This window comes from Mus musculus, chromosome 16 (genome assembly GCF_000001635.26).
Source record: "Mus musculus strain C57BL/6J chromosome 16, GRCm38.p6 C57BL/6J".
NCBI classification, from domain to species: domain Eukaryota; kingdom Metazoa; phylum Chordata; class Mammalia; order Rodentia; family Muridae; genus Mus; species Mus musculus.
The window spans coordinates 78,555,259-78,575,001 of NC_000082.6; the positions used below are offsets into that span (position 1 = coordinate 78,555,259).

The 19,743-nt window shown below is 44.0% G+C and overlaps 1 protein-coding gene and 2 long non-coding RNA genes across 6 annotated transcripts in view; 1 reads left to right on the forward strand and 2 right to left on the reverse strand.

The window, feature by feature from the left end:
• D16Ertd472e (DNA segment, Chr 16, ERATO Doi 472, expressed) overlaps window positions 1-19,743 on the reverse strand; it is a 36,353-nt gene that overhangs the window by 14,923 nt on the left and 1,687 nt on the right. The gene's annotated exons all lie outside the window — the stretch shown is intronic.
• On the reverse strand, window positions 99-10,533 carry LOC115488614. The gene is made up of 2 exons (XR_003951854.1): window positions 4,888-10,533; window positions 99-3,762 (listed from the first exon to the last, which is right to left on the reverse strand). It is a non-coding gene; the product is annotated as an uncharacterized LOC115488614 (long non-coding RNA).
• Window positions 5,058-9,611, forward strand: 4930478L05Rik (RIKEN cDNA 4930478L05 gene). Its single transcript, NR_040569.1, has 3 exons — window positions 5,058-5,509; window positions 6,576-6,718; window positions 8,327-9,611. It is a non-coding gene; the product is annotated as an RIKEN cDNA 4930478L05 gene (long non-coding RNA).

Here is a 19,743-nt window from a genome sequence, read left to right on the forward strand (position 1 = left end):
AGGGCTGGTTGTGCCAGGCTCAAGTTTTTATGTGCTAAGAGGATTAAGCTGATAATCAAATCAGCCTGCTTCCAATAAATAAAACTATGAGGAAGGACTTCAGCAAGCCAAGAGTTCAGAGAAGTCATGTTAAAATACAAAGCGCAACATCAAGTACCAGGGAAGCCAAAGGAGGAGTGGGTTCATGTATTGACAGTGGGCGACGATTTCAAAACCAAATCAATCAATCAAACAAACAAAAATCCTCTCTCCCAGTGAGGTCTACTTTTTCATTTAACAGTTGGGAAGTTAGGAAAACACACCTACATAACAACTGTTTAGGACTAAAAGAGTACAAAAAAATCTCATATTCAATTCGACTCTCTAATTTGGATTCCTACTATTTTTTTTTTTAACCAGTAATAGCCAACAGAACTTTCTGTGATGGTGGTTATATCCCACCTAAGCTACTAAATACTGTAACCATCAGCCACATCAATATTTAATATTAGAAATGAGGTTAGAGTGACCTGGGCACTCGACTCTGAATTTATTTCATTTTCACTTATTGAAATTTAACCGCACTGGTCAGGCTGCTGACTTGGCCAGGACAGCTCATGTACCGACAACTGATTAAGAAAAGAGACTTAGTAAGAGAACGTGGGTGAAAGCCACTACCATCTCTTTGAAAGCGTCACTCTAATGGGGTATACTAAGTTCAAAACCACACAGAATAAAAAGGACTGGGTTTGCTTTTCAAGAACATTGAAACACACTAAATTCAGATCATTTAAAGTGGTACAATTAAATAAAATTACACCATATGAAGTTTTAAGCCAACAATCCAGGTTTTTTAATCCTCCATATTCAAGTTTTTCACTAAATAGGTTTCATTTCATTGTTCTAACATTTATGCTATTTTTGTATGTGAGGTTACCATATAAAGCAAAATTAAGTTATAAAGCAACAGAGCATAGCTCTGGGTACAACAGACTTGGCAATTTTAACCATCCCCTGATGTGGCATACAGGCATCCTAACTTTCAGAAGATTGACAGTGTCTCAATGCTAAAATTATAAAGATGAATGTTAATTGAAGATAGCCTGAAATACACCTTCCTAGTAGCAACCATGAATGGGGACAAGCCAGCCAGACCCAGAAGTGGATTTGAAACTGTGATGGTTTGTATATGCTTGGGCCAGGGAGTGGCACTATTAGGATGTGTGGCCTTGTTGGAGTAGGTGTGTCACTGTGGGCGTGGGCTTTAATACCCTACTCCTAGCTCCCTGGAAGTCAGTCTTCTCTTAGGGGCCTGCAGATGAAGATGTAGTACTCTCTGCTCCTCCTGCACCATGCCTGCCTGGATGCTGCCATGTTCCCACCTTGATGATAAATGGACTGAACCTAGGGACCTGTAAGCCAGCCCCAATTAAATGTTGTCCTCCTAAGAGTTGCCTTGGCAAATGGTTGGACCTGGAGGGCATCATCCTGAGTGAGGTAACACAATCACAAAAGAACTCAAATGATATGTACTCACTGATAAGTGGATATTAGCCCAGAAACTTAGTATAGCGAGATATAAGGTACAATTTGCAAAACACATGAAACTGAAGAAGAACAAAGACCAAAGTGTGGAAACTTTGCCCCTTCTTAGAATTGGAAACAATCACCCATGGAAGGAGTTACAGAGACAAAATTTGGAGCTGAGACAAAAGGATGGACCATCTAGAGACTGCCATATCCAGGGATCCATCCCATAATTAGCCTCCAAACGATGACACCATTGCATTCACTAGCAAGCGTTTGTTGCAAGGACCGTGATATAGGTGTCTCTTGTGAGACTAGGCCGGGGCCTAGCAAACACAGAAGTGGATGCTCACAGTCAACTATTGGATGGATCACAGGGCCCCCAATGGAGGAGCTAGAGAAAGTATCCAAGGAGCTAAAGAGATCTGCAACCCTGTAGGTGCAACATTATGAACTAACCAGTACCCCGGAGCTCTTGACTCTAGCTGCATATGTATCAAAAGATGACCTAGTCGGCCATCACTGGAAAGAGAGGCCCATTGGACAGGCAAACTTAATATGCCCCAGTACAGGGGAACGCCAGGACCAAAAAATGGGAATGGGTGGGTAGGGGTGTGTGTGGGGGGAGGGTGTGGGGGGCTTTTGGGATAGCATTGGAAATGTAATTAAGGAAAATATGTAATAGAAAAAAAAAAGAGTTGCCTTGGTCATGGTGCCTGATCACAGCAGTAAAACCCTAGCTAAGACAGAAACTAAGATGAACTGTGGTTCATCTTCTCAGTTACTGTCTCTCCAGCCAAGGTTTGGACTGAGAAACTGACTTTCTTAACAGGTAGGAGAGACAAAGTGACCCCAGATTATTACTATAAAACAGGAGTTCTACAACTCCGTATCTTTGCTTACATTTGAACCACAGACCCTCACGTTCCAGGTAAGTATTTTTTGAGTGTTCTGTAACATCCTTCAATTATGCTGTGGAAAGCTAAAACTAAACCTGTGTTTTAGACCAACCTGAACCAAACGGATGTGGTATTTTGGCAGCAGACGATGCAGCTTCCCTTTTCTTTGCTCAGTCATACAAGTGTTTCTTTTTATAACATATCTCAACAGAGATGAACACAGGAACCTATTAATGTTGGAGCAGTGGCCCACTGACATATATTTTATCTTGGGTGGCATAACCATCTTTAAGTAGTATGGCTATTTGTCATAACTATCTCATCATAATTCTAGGGTAAAAAATAACTTTGAACTAAATGAACAGGTGAGAAAACTAAAGGAAGGCAACTGATTGCACAATGAAACAAGAACGGGTTTTAAATGACAGAGTGCATGGTATCAACTTAGTGGTGTGGGGAGACATTGAAGCACACGATAAGCCTACCTTCACTGCCCACATCTTCTCCTGGGAATTTAAGCTGCAGCACAACAGGAATTTCACCAGGCAAGGGAAAGAGCTGTGTCACAGTGTCTCAGCACTGCTACACTGGAAACTAAGCAAGCAGTTCTCAAGGCCATACTAATACTTTAAAAACGCTGATGTGTAAAGAGTGACCTACTGCCTGGGAAGAATGCTCCTTATGTTGTATATGAAGATACTGGGTGGTAATGGCGTGGGCACCAACTTTCCTTTTATAAGTACAATTTCCCTCCCCACATGCCTTTGCCCCAGAAACACTGAGATCAGTAAACATGCTGGATGGTTATGAATCCCTCTACTCGCTTTCCTTTCTGTATTTTGACTATTTTGTTTGAGAAGAACAATGCCGCTTACATTTTAAGTAGGAAAAATTCAAAACACCACAGACATTTCTGAGAAGAAACACAGTTTGGTCTGAGAATGAACACCGGCGTTCCTTTGGTCAAGACAGATTAGGCTTAGGTTCTGGGCCATGTTTCAGCCAACTAAGTAAGCCAAGAAAGGCGAAGGCACTGGAGGGACAGCCCCATTCGTTCCCAAAGCATATCATACGAAAACTTTTGTTGAGTTCTTTCTCTGATAACACTGCGTCTAGCAGAACATTTAACCCCAAGAGAATACAGGCGACCCCCATTCCCCCTAGAAGTAAAATCATAACCAAAACAAGAGTTTTGTTTACCTGTCAATCCTTGGTGGAGAGCCAAGAAATAAAAGGGGCACCGGGGAAAAGTTGCTAAGTGAACAGGGCGTACACTGTCTGCTGCTTTCGGCTTAAAACAACCAACACTGCCTGGCCCTGCTGCAGGAAGAGGGGGTCAGATGCAGAGGTGGAAAACCTGGGACAGAAAGGCCAACTCCTCAGCAATTCAAACTTCAACATCCACAGAACATGAAGCTACCGTATTAATGGAAAAGGGGCCCAGTAACCCAGTAACAGCAACACCTAGGAGAAATTGGACACACCCCTAGATCCACCAATTCTTCTCCGCACAAGCATGGCTCCTCTCCCATCATGGTCTTATTCATCAGTCTTTCTCACTTCATACATACTCCAAGAGCTCAGCAATTACATTCAAGGAGGAGAGCTACATAGTATTTAGGGCACAGGGAATTCATGAGGCTACTAAAGGCATAAATAAAACTAAGACAGGAAGAAGGCAATGGAGTCTAGAGTTACGCTGGAGGAGGAATGAAAGGCAGGGGTGAGCAGTTAAGAGGGCTCCTGGAATCCTGGGCTTGGTAGTACAGGATATATATATATATATCCCAGCTATGGAAGAGGTTGCCTTAGGAGGTTGGCAAGTTTAATGTCAGCTTGTCTTACTGCATGTTCAAGGGCTGCCTGGAAAACTAGTGAGATCTCGCCTGAAAATAAAAAAAAAAAAAAAAAAAAAAAAAAAAGCAAACCCCAAAAAACTAAAAAACAAGAGGTGGGATACAGTTCATTGACAGAGCAAGTCAGATACTAGGTTTAATTTTAACAGTTAAGAAAAGTAAAAGGGGGGTATGATAAGAGGGGTCTGCAACCCTATAGGTGGAACAACAATATGAACTAACCAGTACCCCCCAGAGCTCTTATCTCTAGCTGCATATGTAGCAGAAGATGGCCGAGTCAGCCATCACTGGGAAGAGAGGCTCCTTGGTATTGCAAACTTTATATGCCCCAGTACAGGGGAATGCCAGGGCCAAGAAGCGGGAGTGGGTGGGTTGGGGAGCAGGGTGTGGGGAGGGTATAAGGAACTTTCGGGATAGCATTTGAAATGTATATAAAGAAAATATCTAATTAAAAAAAATACTCTCTATGAACTCCGAATTAACTAAACCAAAAGTAGCTAATCATGTTATACTTAGCACTCTGCATCCGGGAGCTAAAAGAGCTTGACCCGGAAGAAATGGCAAGGGCGGGCTCATTGACGAGTCATAACCAAACATATGCAGGATCAGGCTTGTGTTTTAAAGACCTTTCTTGGTCGTACAGACGGAGAGGCCTCGGTGCGGGTGTTGTGGTGAGCGAGAGGAGAGAAAATAAATGGCTTCTGAAGAAGAACCCGTGAGGGAGTAATGCCGTGACAGAGGAGGAGCGGAAGCGGAAGTGAGAAGCCTGCTTCCGGTCTGCAGCTGACTTGCCTTTGCAAATGAGAGAACTATCACCTGCTGCGGTGCAAGGCAGCGAGCAGTGCTGTGACTCCATTTCAGCCCTAACTCTTCACTTCCTGCCCTCATTTTCTCCAAGGCCATGATTCTGTGCCTGTGATAACAGAAATCACCTTTTAATCTCGAGTGGTTGACTTCTGTCTACCATCTGGGGAAACTTGTTCATCATTTCAACCATGACACCTGTTGTCAGCTGCTGGAATTAATTCTGAGTACTTTCTGTTTGGATTCAGTGTTTTTGTATGTCTCGTAACACATTTCACTCCTGGCTGCTGGGATGAATCGACCATGATTTTGAGCTAGAGAGTCTTTTTTATGCATTTGTTATTAATAATAATAACAATTATTATTATTAATAGAGTGCTCTGGGTTGTGCAGTCCACGTGCTTGTCTTGATCACCGATTTCAAAGCAGTCAAGATTATCTGCAGTGAGTGCCCACGCGGCGGCTGCTGCATCCAGAAGTAGTGTTTGTCTGTGTCAAAGGAGCCTAGAAAAGCATTCCAAGACAGCCTGCTCAAACACTGCTTTTATACTTCTAGTCAACTAAAATAACTAGACACAACTGTTAGTGCTAGCTGTACTGTGGTGTTATTCTCAAAGGAAGACAAAGCTCTTTGGTTATATTATTAAGACTCACAGCTCCAGAAAGTCCTTAGGTAATTTGGTAAATAGACCAAAGTTTCCTTGTGAGTTGCTTTAGAAGAAAAATCTTAAAGGCAATTCTCTGAAGTTCTTCTGACATGGCCTTAGTAGGAACAGAATGTCATATGCCAGGAGACATGGGCTTAGGGCTCGTCTGTGTAATAATATACATATTTTCACAGTCCTTCAAGGAATGTCCTTCCGGTTCACATTAATGATGGCCATGATAATCCCAGACGGCATCAGTCCAGGAGGCTAAGGTGTGGCTAATGTTTTAGCAAGATGGTAAATGCTGGGACCTTCAGGACAGCCCTTAAGGCTGTGGAAAACACAGCTCTTAAGGACATGAGTTCGGAAATATATAACTTTTCAACTATGCAAAAACATAAGGATGCAATATGAATTGAATAAAGGGTTCCACGGATCTACAGAAACAGAGGCAGCTACACTATGAGCCGGCTTGTCAGAAAGATACAAAGACAGGCAGATGCAAATGCAGGCAGATTCCTGAGTTCAAGGTCAGCCTGGGATGGAGGAAATTTAGGTCTATTTATTCTATTTATTTAGAAATTTAGGTGTGTTAGAAAAGGTAATTTCAGGACTGGGTCCCACCCAGCTAGCTTACTGACGTGCTTAACAGAGGCAGGCAGATCTCTGACTTCTTTTGCAATGTTAAAAGAAAATGTGGGTTTCCTGTCTTCTAAGAATTAGGAGGCTGGGGGCACGGGATGCAGATTCATAGGATGGTCAAAGGGAAACCTGGAGTAAATGACCGGATTGATATGTAAAATAAAAGACTGAGTTCATGATCTGCAAGAGAAGAGATATCCAGAGAATTTTTTTTTTTTTAGAACAGCAAGAGAACTGCCTGGAGAAGCATCAGAACACAGAGAGAAAGCAGATCAGAGAGAAAGACCGCAGAACAGAGAGATGGCAGGCAGGGACGCTATCTCCAGCAGAGCACAAATCGCCAGCTTCAACCCACGATTTGATTGTGAGTCCTTTCTTTCACTGCTCCCCTTCCTCAGAACCTCTCCAAGCCGAGGCTGGTCCTTAGCATTCTTCCATGTTCATTCACCAATTAACCACTCAAGCACTATTCTGCTAGTCCTTCTGTACTGGCTGAACATTCGCTGGTCTTTACGGAATTACATAGGAAAAGGAAATGGTGCAGGAGACAAACATACCGGCAAGTCCCTGCAGCAGTAAAGTGGACAGGTTTCCACGAAGATGAGGGTGTAATGGAAGGTTCATACTGAAGCAGGGGCAGTGATATATACGCCTTTAGTCCTGGTAGGTGGGAAACAGGCAGGTAAACCTCTGCATGTTCAAGGCCAGACAGGCCCGCCAAACCTACACAGCAAAATCCCGTCCCGAAACAAGAGCAGAGAATAAAACAGAAGGGGGGGGATGGCATACGGTCTGCTCATCTGAGGGAGCTTTTTTGTTTCTGTGAGACAGGGTATGGAACTGTGTCTTTTTTTGGTTTTTCGAGATAGGGTATAGCCCTGGCTATCCTGGAACTCACTTTGTAGACCAGGCTGGCCTCGAACTCAGAAATCCGCCTGCCTCTGCCTCCCAAGTGCTGGGATTAAAGGCGTGCGCCACCTCTTAAACTCAGTCTCAAACACACCACAATCTTCCTGCCTCAGACTTCTGTGTATGGAAATTATCTGCGCAAGCCACAAAGCCCAGACCAGAAATGTAACCTTTTAAAGGACTTTGACTGCATAGTCCTTTTGTGGCGGTAACCCTCCTGCATCATTCCATGAGGTGTATAAGTCTGTACCATCTCCCATGCTTCATCTCCAACAGCAGACAGGAGGAAGGATTCCAGTCCAAAAATGACATACGGCATAGAATAATTTACCTTCAGATTCGCAGTCTCAGGTGCTCACAAATTATACAAGTGAAGATGTTTAAAATTAGCTGCAAATGTAGATGATTTGAGGGGAGAGAAATAGAAGACAATCTGCTAGATATTAGCAGGTACAAGGTCACAAAAGACCAGGGGTGAGGCTAGGCGGGCTAGGGCAAAAAATGCGCCAATATAGTTTTATCCAACAAAACAAATGCAACACAGTGGGAAGCAGCCTGAAGGACTAACTATAGACAATGGGAAAACCCGATGAGGAGGGACTCTCTGTAAGGAGTGCCAGTCACTATCTCAGAAAGGATATCTCCATTACAGGGAAGGTGGCACTAATTATAGAGAGAATGTCACTGCCATAGTGAAGGTGCCATTCACGGCCTTAGGGTGCCACTATCTGAGTGTGTGATCTACAGTTAAAGCAACGCAAGCAGAAGAAAGTCAAAGAAGCGTCCTTTACCCGGTGGCTGCGGCTGTATCAGCGGCTGGCCACGGAGCCCTACCTGGGTCTGAGCTCCAGTGTGTCTTTTACTTTCTAAGAGACTGGAGGACAACTCCACTTGGGTCCCTTCATTTTGTCACACACAGATGAGGATACAATTATTTCTGCTTGGCCAAGATGGGAGAAATCTATGTTTGCTATAACAACTGCTAGATTTCACTTGAGATCAGTTCATAATGTTAAGGGTTTCCAATTTCCACATTTTTCTTCTTTTCTTTTTCTTGCTGCAGTTTATCACTGAGTGAGAGGAAGTGTTACTCATTTCCTGTTGCCTATGCAGAGGAGGGTGAACCTCTCCATAAGTAAGTAACGGAGTGCTTACTTCAGATGGGCTCAGTCTCACGGCAATGGGGATTCCTGTCTGTTGGCCCGGCTCAGGACTGTGTATCCCTGTGTACTTTTGCAATGGTTTTGTTAGCTGAACCTCATTAGAGATGAGAGTGGAAAGTGAGCTGAAATCAAAGGATGTTTCCCAAGAAAAGCAGCTGTAATCAGAAGGGCGCACGATAAAGGCTTGTCTGAACTGAACCCCACATGGGCGGAGCTAGGTTCACATTCTTACCCCTGACCTACTTACAGTGGACCTATTTTCATTACGTAAACTTTTCTCCTTGACTTTCTAGTCTCAGTTTAAAAGTCTAGATTAAGTTTTAAAGTCTGGATTACCCACAAATGTTGCTTGGTCATGATGGTTTCATCGTCGTCAGGATTTGGTTTGGACCTATGTAACAGGAAAGTGAACTATTATGGAGTGGGTATTTGTCGTATAAAAACAAGTGGTGGGGGGAGGGACATGGCTCTGTCAGTAAAGTGCTTGCCGTGCAAGCATGAGAAATGTTTGAACCCTATCGCAAAAGCTAGGCTTCGTGGCACAGCCCTCAGACCCAGAGCTGGAGAGGTTAGACACGAGGACCCCATGTCTCATTGGCCAGTCAGTGCGGCTTGTCCATGAGCTCCACGTGAGACTAGCTTCAGGGAAACTGACATTCAGTGAAAGGCCCTGTTTCCAAAAATAAGGTAGAGAGTGACTGAGGAAAGCCCCTGGCCTCAACCCTTAGCCTGTACCTGCCCACCTGTGTAACCCAACGTGTAGAAACACGTGCCCCAAACAGAAGCTGAGTTAGAAGTCTGGGGTTGATAGCGCTACTCCTTGGGCAGAAAGACCCAAGCTTTTGTTTCTTTCTGTTTTGCTTTGCTGAACACATAGTTTCCAATTTCAGGCTTGTGTCACAAGCCTGGGAGGGAGGCTGAGGTTACCCCTACCATTATTTACTTATTCCCCAATAGAAGAGAAAGGGTTGTGTCAACAGTGTCTCCTGTGTGGAAAGGGAGCCTTGCCTGAGTGCCACCAAGCGATTTCCTGACGTTATGTTCATTACGTTTAAGAGTTGCTGCTCCATGTAAGACTGATGTTTTACAATGTAAAGGTACAGTGTGTATTAAGGAGGCAACTAATAAGATGGGTTATACAAATACTTTCCCCCCCCAATATTAAAGGTTTCATCATATTGAAGGCAAAACCGTTTCCATTTTGGTTGAGATCGATTAGTGCTCAGATCAATCATCAGCCTTGGGGCTGAAATGCTTCAGTCAAAGCTCCTTGAACAATGATTGCATTGTGAAGGCCAGCACGTAGCCATACTTAAAGGGGGTCTTGTCAAAAAGCTGTAAGGATTTTCAATTTTTTTCTTTGTCCTAGCTCAGTCCATAAAACACCATAATTAATCCAACTCCCAAGGAGGAGTGCCCCAGAAATTTATTACTGGGTAAGAACAAATGAAATTAAACCAAAGTAATTTGCTGGTATATTTTAAGCTTGGGACGATTCCCTGGATTCTTTCTGCCTCTGTTCAGGAGAGACTAATGACTCCCCTCTCCCTGTGTATCTCTTCGGAGATGGTCAGCTGCTGAGACCATCAGCTACTTTTGAGGCAATTTATTCGGGGATTAAAACAAACAAACAAACAAACACCCCAGCAGTTAAGAGACAGATCACAGAAAATATAGGAACAGCAATGGGCTTTACGGTTAGATGAACTAAAAATGGCATTTTAAGTTTATCTTGTAAACATCTATTTATTTTAAGTGCATGGGTTTTTGCTTGCAAGTATGTATGTGCACTGTATGTGCCTGGTGCCCACAGAAGCCAAAACGTGGCATCGGGTCCTCTAGAATTAGAGTGTGAGATGGTTGTGAGGCATCTTGTGGGTACAGGCCATCAAAACTCTGCACTCCCTGGCTTTCCAGTTGGATAACTTCAACTTTCTTCCTAGAGTGAACACCCGGTAGATAACTAAACCAGCAAACAGCACGTACTCTTAACACCTGAGCCATCTCGCCGGACCCTGTTTTTAGTTAACCTTATGTAGTGGCTATTCCTGGTTGTCAACTTGACAATATTTGGAATGAACTACAATTCGGAATTGGAAGGCTCACCAGTGACCCTTATCTGGAGGCTTGGAGATCCTTATCTGGATCTTGGTTTGAAGATCTTGAGCCATAGTGGCTATGGATTCCAGAAGATTGAATCTCCGAGTTTAAGGAACACACCTTTAATCTGGGCTACTCCTTTCATCTGGGATTAAAGGTGTGGTGGAACACACCTTTAATCTGGGCTACACCTTCTGCTGGAGACAATATAAGGACATTGGAAGAAGGGAGTCTAGCTCTAGCTCTTGCTCCTTTGCCTGCTTGCTGCGTGAGACTGAGTAACTGCTAGATCCTTGGACTTCCATTCACAGCTGCGACTGAACAATTGTTGGGAATTCGGCTGCCGACTGTAAGTCATCAATAAATTCCTTTACTATTTAGAGATTATCCATAAGTTCTGTGACTCTAGAGAACCCTGACTAATACAGAAGTTGGTACCAGGAGTGGTTCTAGAGTAACAGAAGTACAAGGATGAATCTTTTAAAATTCTGGAATTGGCTTGTTGATCCACCAGCACTTTCAACTATTGAAACCTCTCCAGATTCTCTCCCTCCTGAGAGCTCAGAGAATTTTGAAGACCCATGGTTGAAACTATATTCCGAACTTAAAGAAGCTAATGCCCTTGATTTTCTTAATGAATTAGGTGATTCAGTGCACAAAGCTTTCTACAAGATGGGGAAAAAATCGAAAAATGATTTTACTGGCTGGCTGCTCTTAGTATCTGTGGAAAAAATGATGAATGAAAGGAAGGAGTTGTGTGATAAAATCGAAAGGCTCCAGACACAAGTAAACGATCTAAAAGTTGCTAAGTGTGTCCTTGAGGAGAATCTTCTCTCTTGTAGCAATAGAGCTCAAGTTGCAGAAAATCAAACAGAAACTCTCATTGTAAGGTTGGCTGAACTACAGCGAAAATTCAAGTCTCAGCCTCAGAGTGTGTCGACAGTTAAAGTAAGGGCTCTAATTGGCAAAGAATGGGATCCTACAACATGGGACGGGGATGTGTGGGAAGACCATGTTGAAGCTGAGAATTTTGAATCTTCAGATTCTCAAGGGTTTGCCCCACCTGAGGAAGTAGTACCCTCAGCCCCACCCCTTGAAATAATGCCTTCCCCACATGAGGAAATTAATTTTGCAGAGTCTGCTCACGGCCCACCAATAGTTTCTTCTAGACCTGTAACCAGACTCAAAGCAAAACAGGCTCCTAGAGGGGAGGTAGAAAGTGTAGTCCATGAGGAAATTCGCTACACTACTAAGGAGCTTAATGAGTTTGCTAATTCATTCAAGCAGAAACCTGGTGAATATGTGTGGGAATGGATTTTAAGGGTGTGGGATAAGGGTGGAAGGAACATAAAACTAGAGCAGGCTGAGTTTATTGACATGGGTCCTCTGAGTAGAGATTCTAGGTTTAATACGGAAGCTCGCATAGTTAAAAAAGGTGTCAAAAGTTTGTTTGAATGGTTGGCTGAGGTGTTTATCAAAAGATGGCCTACTGGAAATGACTTGGAGATGCCTGATATTCCGTGGCTTAGTGTTGATGAAGGGATTTTAAGACTTAGGGAAATTGCAATGCTAGAGTGGATATATTGTGTAAAGCATAATTGTCCACAATGGGAAGGTCCAGAAGATATGCCTTTCACCAGCTCTATAAGACGCAAATTGGTGAGAGGGGCACCAGCACATTTGAAGGGTTTTGTTCTTTCCCTTTTCCTTGTGCCAGATCTTAGCATTGGAGATGCTTCTGCTCAATTAGATGAATTAAATTCACTGGGTTTAGTTGGATCCCGAGGTAACAAGGGCCAGGTGGCAGCATTGAATCGCCGGAGACAAGGTGATCCTAGTTATTATAATGGACAGCGTAGACAAAAGAATGTTTATAATAACATACCCAGTAATGGTCAGCACAGGAGAGGTGAAATTTATAATGGCATGACTCGGTTGGACCTTTGGTACTGGCTAACCAATCATGGTGTTTCCAGGAATGAAATACATAGGAAGCCTACTGCATATTTGTTTGATCTGTATAAGCAGAAAAATTCTCAAACAAATGAAAGAAAGGCTACATTAGATCGTGGTAAACAGCCAAATGAAAGAAAGGCTACATTAGATCGTGGTAAACAGCAATCTCGGCCAGTGAATCAATTTCCAGACTTGAGACAGTTTGCAGATCCAGAACCCCTTGAATGAAGGGGTGGCCAGGTTCCGCTGAGGAAGGATCTTGATAAGACACTCAAAGGTTTTGCTGTTACCCTTTCTCCAGTTCTTCCCCAGAGGGACCTACGGCCTTTTACAAGGGTAACTGTACATTGGGGAAAAGGAAATAATCAGACTTTTCGGGGTCTGCTGGATACTGGTTCTGAGTTGACACTGATCCCAGGGGATCCCAAGAAACATTGTGGCCCTCCAGTTAAAGTAGGGGCTTATGGAGGGCAGGTGATTAATGGAGTTTTGACTGATGTCCGACTCACAGTAGGTCCAGTAGGTCCCCGGACACATCCTGTGGTGATTTCCCCAGTTCCAGAATGTATAATTGGGATAGATATACTCAGAAATTGGCAGAATTCTCATATTGGTTCCCTGAACTGTAGAGTGAGGGCTATTATGGTTGGAAAGGCCAAATGGAAGCCTTTAGAGTTGCCTCTGCCAAAGAAAATAGTGAATCAAAAACAGTATCGTATTCCTGGAGGAATTGCAGAAATTACTGCCACTATCAAGGACTTGAAAGATGCAGGGGTGGTGGTTCCCACTACATCTCCGTTTAACTCTCCTATCTGGCCAGTGCAGAAAACAGATGGATCATGGAGAATGACAGTTGATTATCGAAAACTAAATCAAGTAGTAACTCCAATTGCAGCTGCTGTACCAGATGTAGTTTCGTTACTTGAGCAAATTAACACATCTCCTGGCACCTGGTATGCGGCTATTGATCTGGCAAATGCCTTCTTCTCAGTACCTGTCCATAAGGACCACCAGAAGCAATTTGCTTTCAGTTGGCAAGGCCAACAGTATACCTTCACAGTTTTGCCTCAAGGATATATTAACTCTCCTGCCCTGTGTCATAATTTAGTTAGAAGGGATCTTGATCGTTTGGATCTTCCACAAAATATCACATTGGTGCACTATATTGATGACATTATGCTGATTGGACCAAGTGAGCAGGAAGTAGCAACCACTTTGGACTCATTGGTAACACATATGCGTATCAGAGGATGGGAAATAAATCCAACCAAAATTCAAGGACCATCTACCTCAGTGAAATTCTTAGGAGTCCAGTGGTGTGGGGCATGCAGAGATATTCCTTCTAAGGTGAAAGATAAGTTATTGCACCTAGCCCCTCCTACAACCAAGAAAGAAGCACAACGTTTAGTGGGTCTATTTGGATTCTGGAGACAACACATCCCTCACTTGGGTGTGTTACTTAGGCCTATTTACCAAGTGACTCGGAAAGCTGCTAGCTTTGTGTGGGGCCTGGAACAGGAGAAGGCCCTTCAACAGGTCCAGGCTGCTGTGCAGGCTGCTCTACCACTTGGACCATATGACCCAGCAGACCCGATGGTACTTGAGGTGTCTGTGGCTGATAGAGATGCTGTTTGGAGCCTCTGGCAGGCCCCTGTAGGTGAATCACAGAAAAGGCCTTTGGGATTTTGGAGCAAAGCTCTACCATCATCTGCAGACAACTATTCTCCCTTTGAAAAACAGCTCTTGGCCTGCTATTGGGCCTTAGTGGAAACTGAACGTCTGACAATAGGACACCAAGTCACTATGCGACCTGAACTACCCATCATGAGCTGGGTACTATCAGACCCTGCAAGTCATAAAGTGGGACGTGCACAGCAGCAGTCTATTATCAAATGGAAGTGGTATATACGTGATCGGGCCAGAGCAGGTCCTGAAGGCACAAGCAAGTTACATGAAGAAGTTGCTCAAATGCCTATGGTTTCTACTCCTGTTACAATGCCATCTGCTGCCAAGCATGCACCTATAGCCTCATGGGGTGTTCCCTATGATCAACTGACCGAAGAGGAGAAGACTAGAGCCTGGTTTACTGATGGCTCTGCACGTTATGCAGGCACCACCCAGAAGTGGACAGCTGCAGCATTACAACCCCTTTCTGGGACAACCTTGAAAGACACAGGTGAAGGGAAATCTTCACAGTGGGCAGAACTTCGGGCAGTACACATGGTATTACAGTTTGTTTGCAAGAAGAAATGGCCAGATGTACGATTATACACTGACTCATGGGCTGTAGCCAATGGATTGGCTGGATGGTCAGGGACTTGGAAAGATCACAATTGGAAAATTGGTGAGAAAGACATCTGGGGAAGAAGTATGTGGATAGATCTCTCCAAATGGGCAAAGGATGTGAAGATATTTGTGTCCCATGTAAATGCTCACCAAAAGGTGACTTCAGCTGAGGAGGAGTTCAATAATCAAGTGGATAAGATGACCCGTTCTGTGGACAATCAGCCTCTCTCCCCAGCCATCCCTGTCATTGCTCAATGGGCACATGAACAAAGTGGCCATGGTGGTCGAGATGGAGGTTATGCTTGGGCTCAGCAACATGGGCTTCCACTCACCAAGGCTGACCTGGCTACAGCTGCTGCTGATTGCCAGATCTGCCAACAGCAGAAACCAACACTGAGCCCCAGATATGGCACCATTCCTCGAGGTGACCAGCCAGCAACCTGGTGGCAGGTTGACTACATTGGACCACTTCCTTCGTGGAAAGGACAGCGTTTTGTTCTTACTGGAGTAGATACTTATTCTGGTTATGGATTTGCCTTTCCTGCACGTAATGCCTCTGCTAAAACCACCATTCACGGACTGACAGAATGCCTCATCTATCGTCATGGTATTCCACACAGTATTGCTTCTGACCAAGGAACTCATTTCACAGCCAGAGAAGTACGACAGTGGGCTCACGATCATGGAATTCACTGGTCTTACCACATTCCCCATCATCCTGAAGCAGCTGGGCTGATAGAAAGATGGAATGGCCTTTTGAAGACGCAGTTACAGCGCCAATTAGGTGGTAACAGCTTGGAAGGCTGGGGCAGAGTTCTTCAGAAGGCAGTATATGCTTTGAATCAGCGCTCGATATATGGTACAGTTTCACCCATAGCCAGGATTCATGGGTCCAGGAATCAAGGGGTGGAAAACGGAATAGTTCCACTTACTATCACTCCTAGTGACCCTCTAGGAAAATTTTTGCTTCCTGTCCCCATAACTCTAGGTTCTGCTGGCTTAGAAGTTTTGGCTCCAGAGAGGGGAGTGCTCCTACCAGGAGCTACAACAAACATTTCATTGAACTGGAAGCTCAGACTTCCCCCTGGTCATTTTGGGCTTCTAATGCCCTTAAACCAACAGGCTAAAAAAGGAATAACAGTGTTAGGAGGGGTGATAGATCCAGATTACCATGGGGAAATTGGATTACCTCTTCACAATGGTGGTAAGCAAGATTATGTCTGGAGTGCAGGAGATCCCTTAGGGCGTCTCTTAGTACTACCATGTCCTGTGATTAAAGTCAATGGGAAACTACAACAGCCTAATCCAAGCAGGATGACAAAGGACGCAGACCCATCAGGAATGAAGGTATGGGTCAATCCTCCAGGAAAAGAGCCAAGACCTGCTGAGGTGCTGGCTGAAGGTGAAGGAAATACAGAATGGGTAGTAGAGGAAGGTAGTTATAAATACCAATTAAGGCCACGTAACCAGTTGCAGAAACGAGGATTATAAAGTAATATGAATGCCCATTGTAAATTTACTAATGCGTTTGCGATTGTACGAGGGATAGTTATATCATGTTAGGCGTATTTACAACCTTGTTATTGTTTCATGTGAACATGAGATATTATTTGTGTCAAGTTGACAAGGGGTGGATTGTAGTGGCTATTCCTGGTTGTCAACTTGACAATATTTGGAATGAACTACAATTCGGAATTGGAAGGCTCACCAGTGACCCTTATCTGGAGGCTTGGAGATCCTTATCTGGATCTTGGTTTGAAGATCTTGAGCCATAGTGGCTATGGATTCCAGAAGATTGAATCTCCGAGTTTAAGGAACACACCTTTAATCTGGGCTACTCCTTTCATCTGGGATTAAAGGTGTGGTGGAACACACCTTTAATCTGGGCTACACCTTCTGCTGGAGACAATATAAGGACATTGGAAGAAGGGAGTCTAGCTCTAGCTCTTGCTCCTTTGCCTGCTTGCTGCGTGAGACTGAGTAACTGCTAGATCCTTGGACTTCCATTCACAGCTGCGACTGAACAATTGTTGGGAATTCGGCTGCCGACTGTAAGTCATCAATAAATTCCTTTACTATTTAGAGATTATCCATAAGTTCTGTGACTCTAGAGAACCCTGACTAATACACCTTAATACGTGGTGTTGCCTCTATGGGATGGGACCAAGAGGAAGAGGCTGTGGTCAGATGAAGTTTGTTGCTTCCTGGCCTCAAGCAGTGGATCTGTCTGCTTGAGCAGAAAGGCGCTGGCATTTACAGCAGGGCATGGAGGAAGAACAGAAGACTTTCAACACTAAACAACCACTTCTGGCTTTCAGGTGGAAGCAAGGATGTCATACCAACCAGTGATGAACAAAGTTATGGTAAGAAACCCAGGATGGATGAATAGTTAAGGCAGACACTGGGCTCATTTATGATTTACTCGGAGAAAATACAGATTTTTTTTTTTCCTGCTAGAAAGATTCAGGAACCTAATTTACTTCAGTTTTCATGAAAGAACAAGAGATTAGGGAGAACAGACGAAAGACTACGCAGAGAAGCCAGACACATGCTTGCTTGTCAGCTAGCAAAGCCAGCTTAGATGGAAACCAAACTGGTTTAGTTATCTACAGTTGTATCTATCACTGTAAGAAAGCTTACGTTACTTATCTGGGAAGCAGAGTAGCTCCTGCCTTCGGGGATCCACTCCCTGGACTGTTACTGCCTTCTGTACATTACGGTTTTTTCATTGCAGGCCCCTAAGACCTGGCTTCTGTTTAGGGACTAGAAGCAATTTGGTTATTACGTAGGTTAGAGAAGCTACTGCAACAAACTAGATGCCTCTCCGTGTACTTGATCACTAACACTATGCCAAATCTTGGAGTGCCTTATGACTAGATCCGAGCCTAGCCCTCTGCTTGTGCGCCCATCTCCTTAGCTCCCAAGTGCATAGATTATCCTGAAGGTGAGTTATGGGCTCGAAAGTTACCCCTGGGAGCAGCTAATGTCCCTTGAAAGACATTTTTAGGTTTTTGAAGAACAGGACCACGCTTTGGGAACATGAAAGTTAGTCACTACCCACCCTCCTTCTAAATAGTGTGAAACCACAGCAAAAAGACAACTCAGAGCCATGCCTAGAATACAGAGTCCCTCCAGTAAGAGCAGCCTGTGTGAGGCCAATCCCCTTTCATCCTTTGTCTTTGTTGCAGAAGTACACACGAGCACATGGCTCTTCAACAAGAGGCTCATTATTAGGAGGCTAGTGCTGTTTCATGTAAACACTCTGAAGTGTATATAATGGCGTTTTATTTCAAATGTGTGAACTAAAACCTAGCCCAGCTGTGGTGGTCCTCCAGACACTGCATTTCACGTGGGCTCTTTGCAGAAAAAAAAAAATGTTTGAGAGGAAAATGTAAAGTCTCTTAGTTAACAGCAACATCACCACAATCCAGACAAAACTATACTAAACCTGTAAATGTCCCCTTCAAAGGTCCCTCTTACATCCCAGTTATAGAAAGGAGACTACAATAACTCAAGTCACTGACAAAGGTGAAGAATATACCCCGTCTTCACCTTTTCCCACTGGTTTTAAAAACGTGTGAAATGTGTGTGTGTGGTGTGTGTTGTGTGTTGTGTGTGTGTGTGGTGTGTGTGGTGTGTGTGTGGTGTGTGTGGTGAGTGCCACAACTCACACACGGAGGTCAGAGGGTGACTTGAGGGACCTGGCTCTTCCCTTCCACCCTGTGAGATCCAGGAATTAAACTCAGCTCCTGAAGCTGGGCATCGAGTGTCTTTCCCTGCATCCTGCCATCTTGCCAGCCCTCCACTGATTTTTTTTAAAAACACGACTTGGGTGGGTACTGCTATAAAAACTGACTTTGGTGGAAATCTTTCTTGATCTTCCCACAGCAGTAGGACAATATTAAACTAATGTGCATAACAAATAGCTCATCAGCGCAGTAACAATGGAAATCCATTTGTGAGCACAAGGAACTGACAATCAAGACAAACCGAGGCGGTTTTTGAACTTCACCTTTAACACAGAGGATAAAACAGTTCTAATCCGGATTGAGAACCGTTTTTTTTTTTTTGTCTTTTAGACTAATAGACAAGTATTATTTCAAAAAACATAGCACCGGGGTCATGTTTACACATCAAGAGCTACAATGCTCACAGTTAGTTAAAAGGCAGCTTCAGAAGGGCCAGGAAAGCAATTATGAAAACTGAGGTCTCTGCAGTAAAGTGTTATATGGCATGATGATTTACGTATCAGGAAGCACCAATTAGGGAAAGCTGGCTGAATCAAAAACCAATTAGGATTCGGGAGGAAGGATTTCCAGCATCTATCCCACAGTTCACTACCTATTGACAGTAGATGAGTGGGACTGAGGTCACAGCCACAAGAACTAGATGGCCGGGCTTCGAAGCCTGGGACTACCAATTACTAGCGATGTGCCTTCAAACTGCACTCCTTAGGTCTCTCATGTTCCATTCCATCACATTCAAACAAGTAATCATAGCAGGCATCCCAGAGCTATTTTGAATGAAGATAATCCAGTAAGACGCTTAGGGCCAGGCTTGGCACAGATGTGCTCCCAGCAAACATTTGCCTGGCACAGAAGAACAGCTTGCTGACGCCACTCCAGCAACCTGGAGCAGCCCACCCACCCACCAGGCCTCAGTTTCTTCCAGACAACACAGAGATTGCAAGTTGATCCTGTCTGATGTCTCTGCCCTTCTAAAATGTAAACTTCCAGGAGGTGTGAGAACACACAGGAAAAAAAACTGTTTCCAAAGAGCAGAAGTGTGCCCTCTCACTGGGGCACAGAGAACATAAATATAAACTCCACACACACATAAAAAAAAATCGTCATTTCTAAGTCACGCTTTTAAAACTAGGTGTAATCACTACAATTTACTAAAGCCAGAGTAACAAGCATACTACTTAGCCCACAGAAACTCCATGATGCGCCAAGACAGACACCATTTGGAAGCT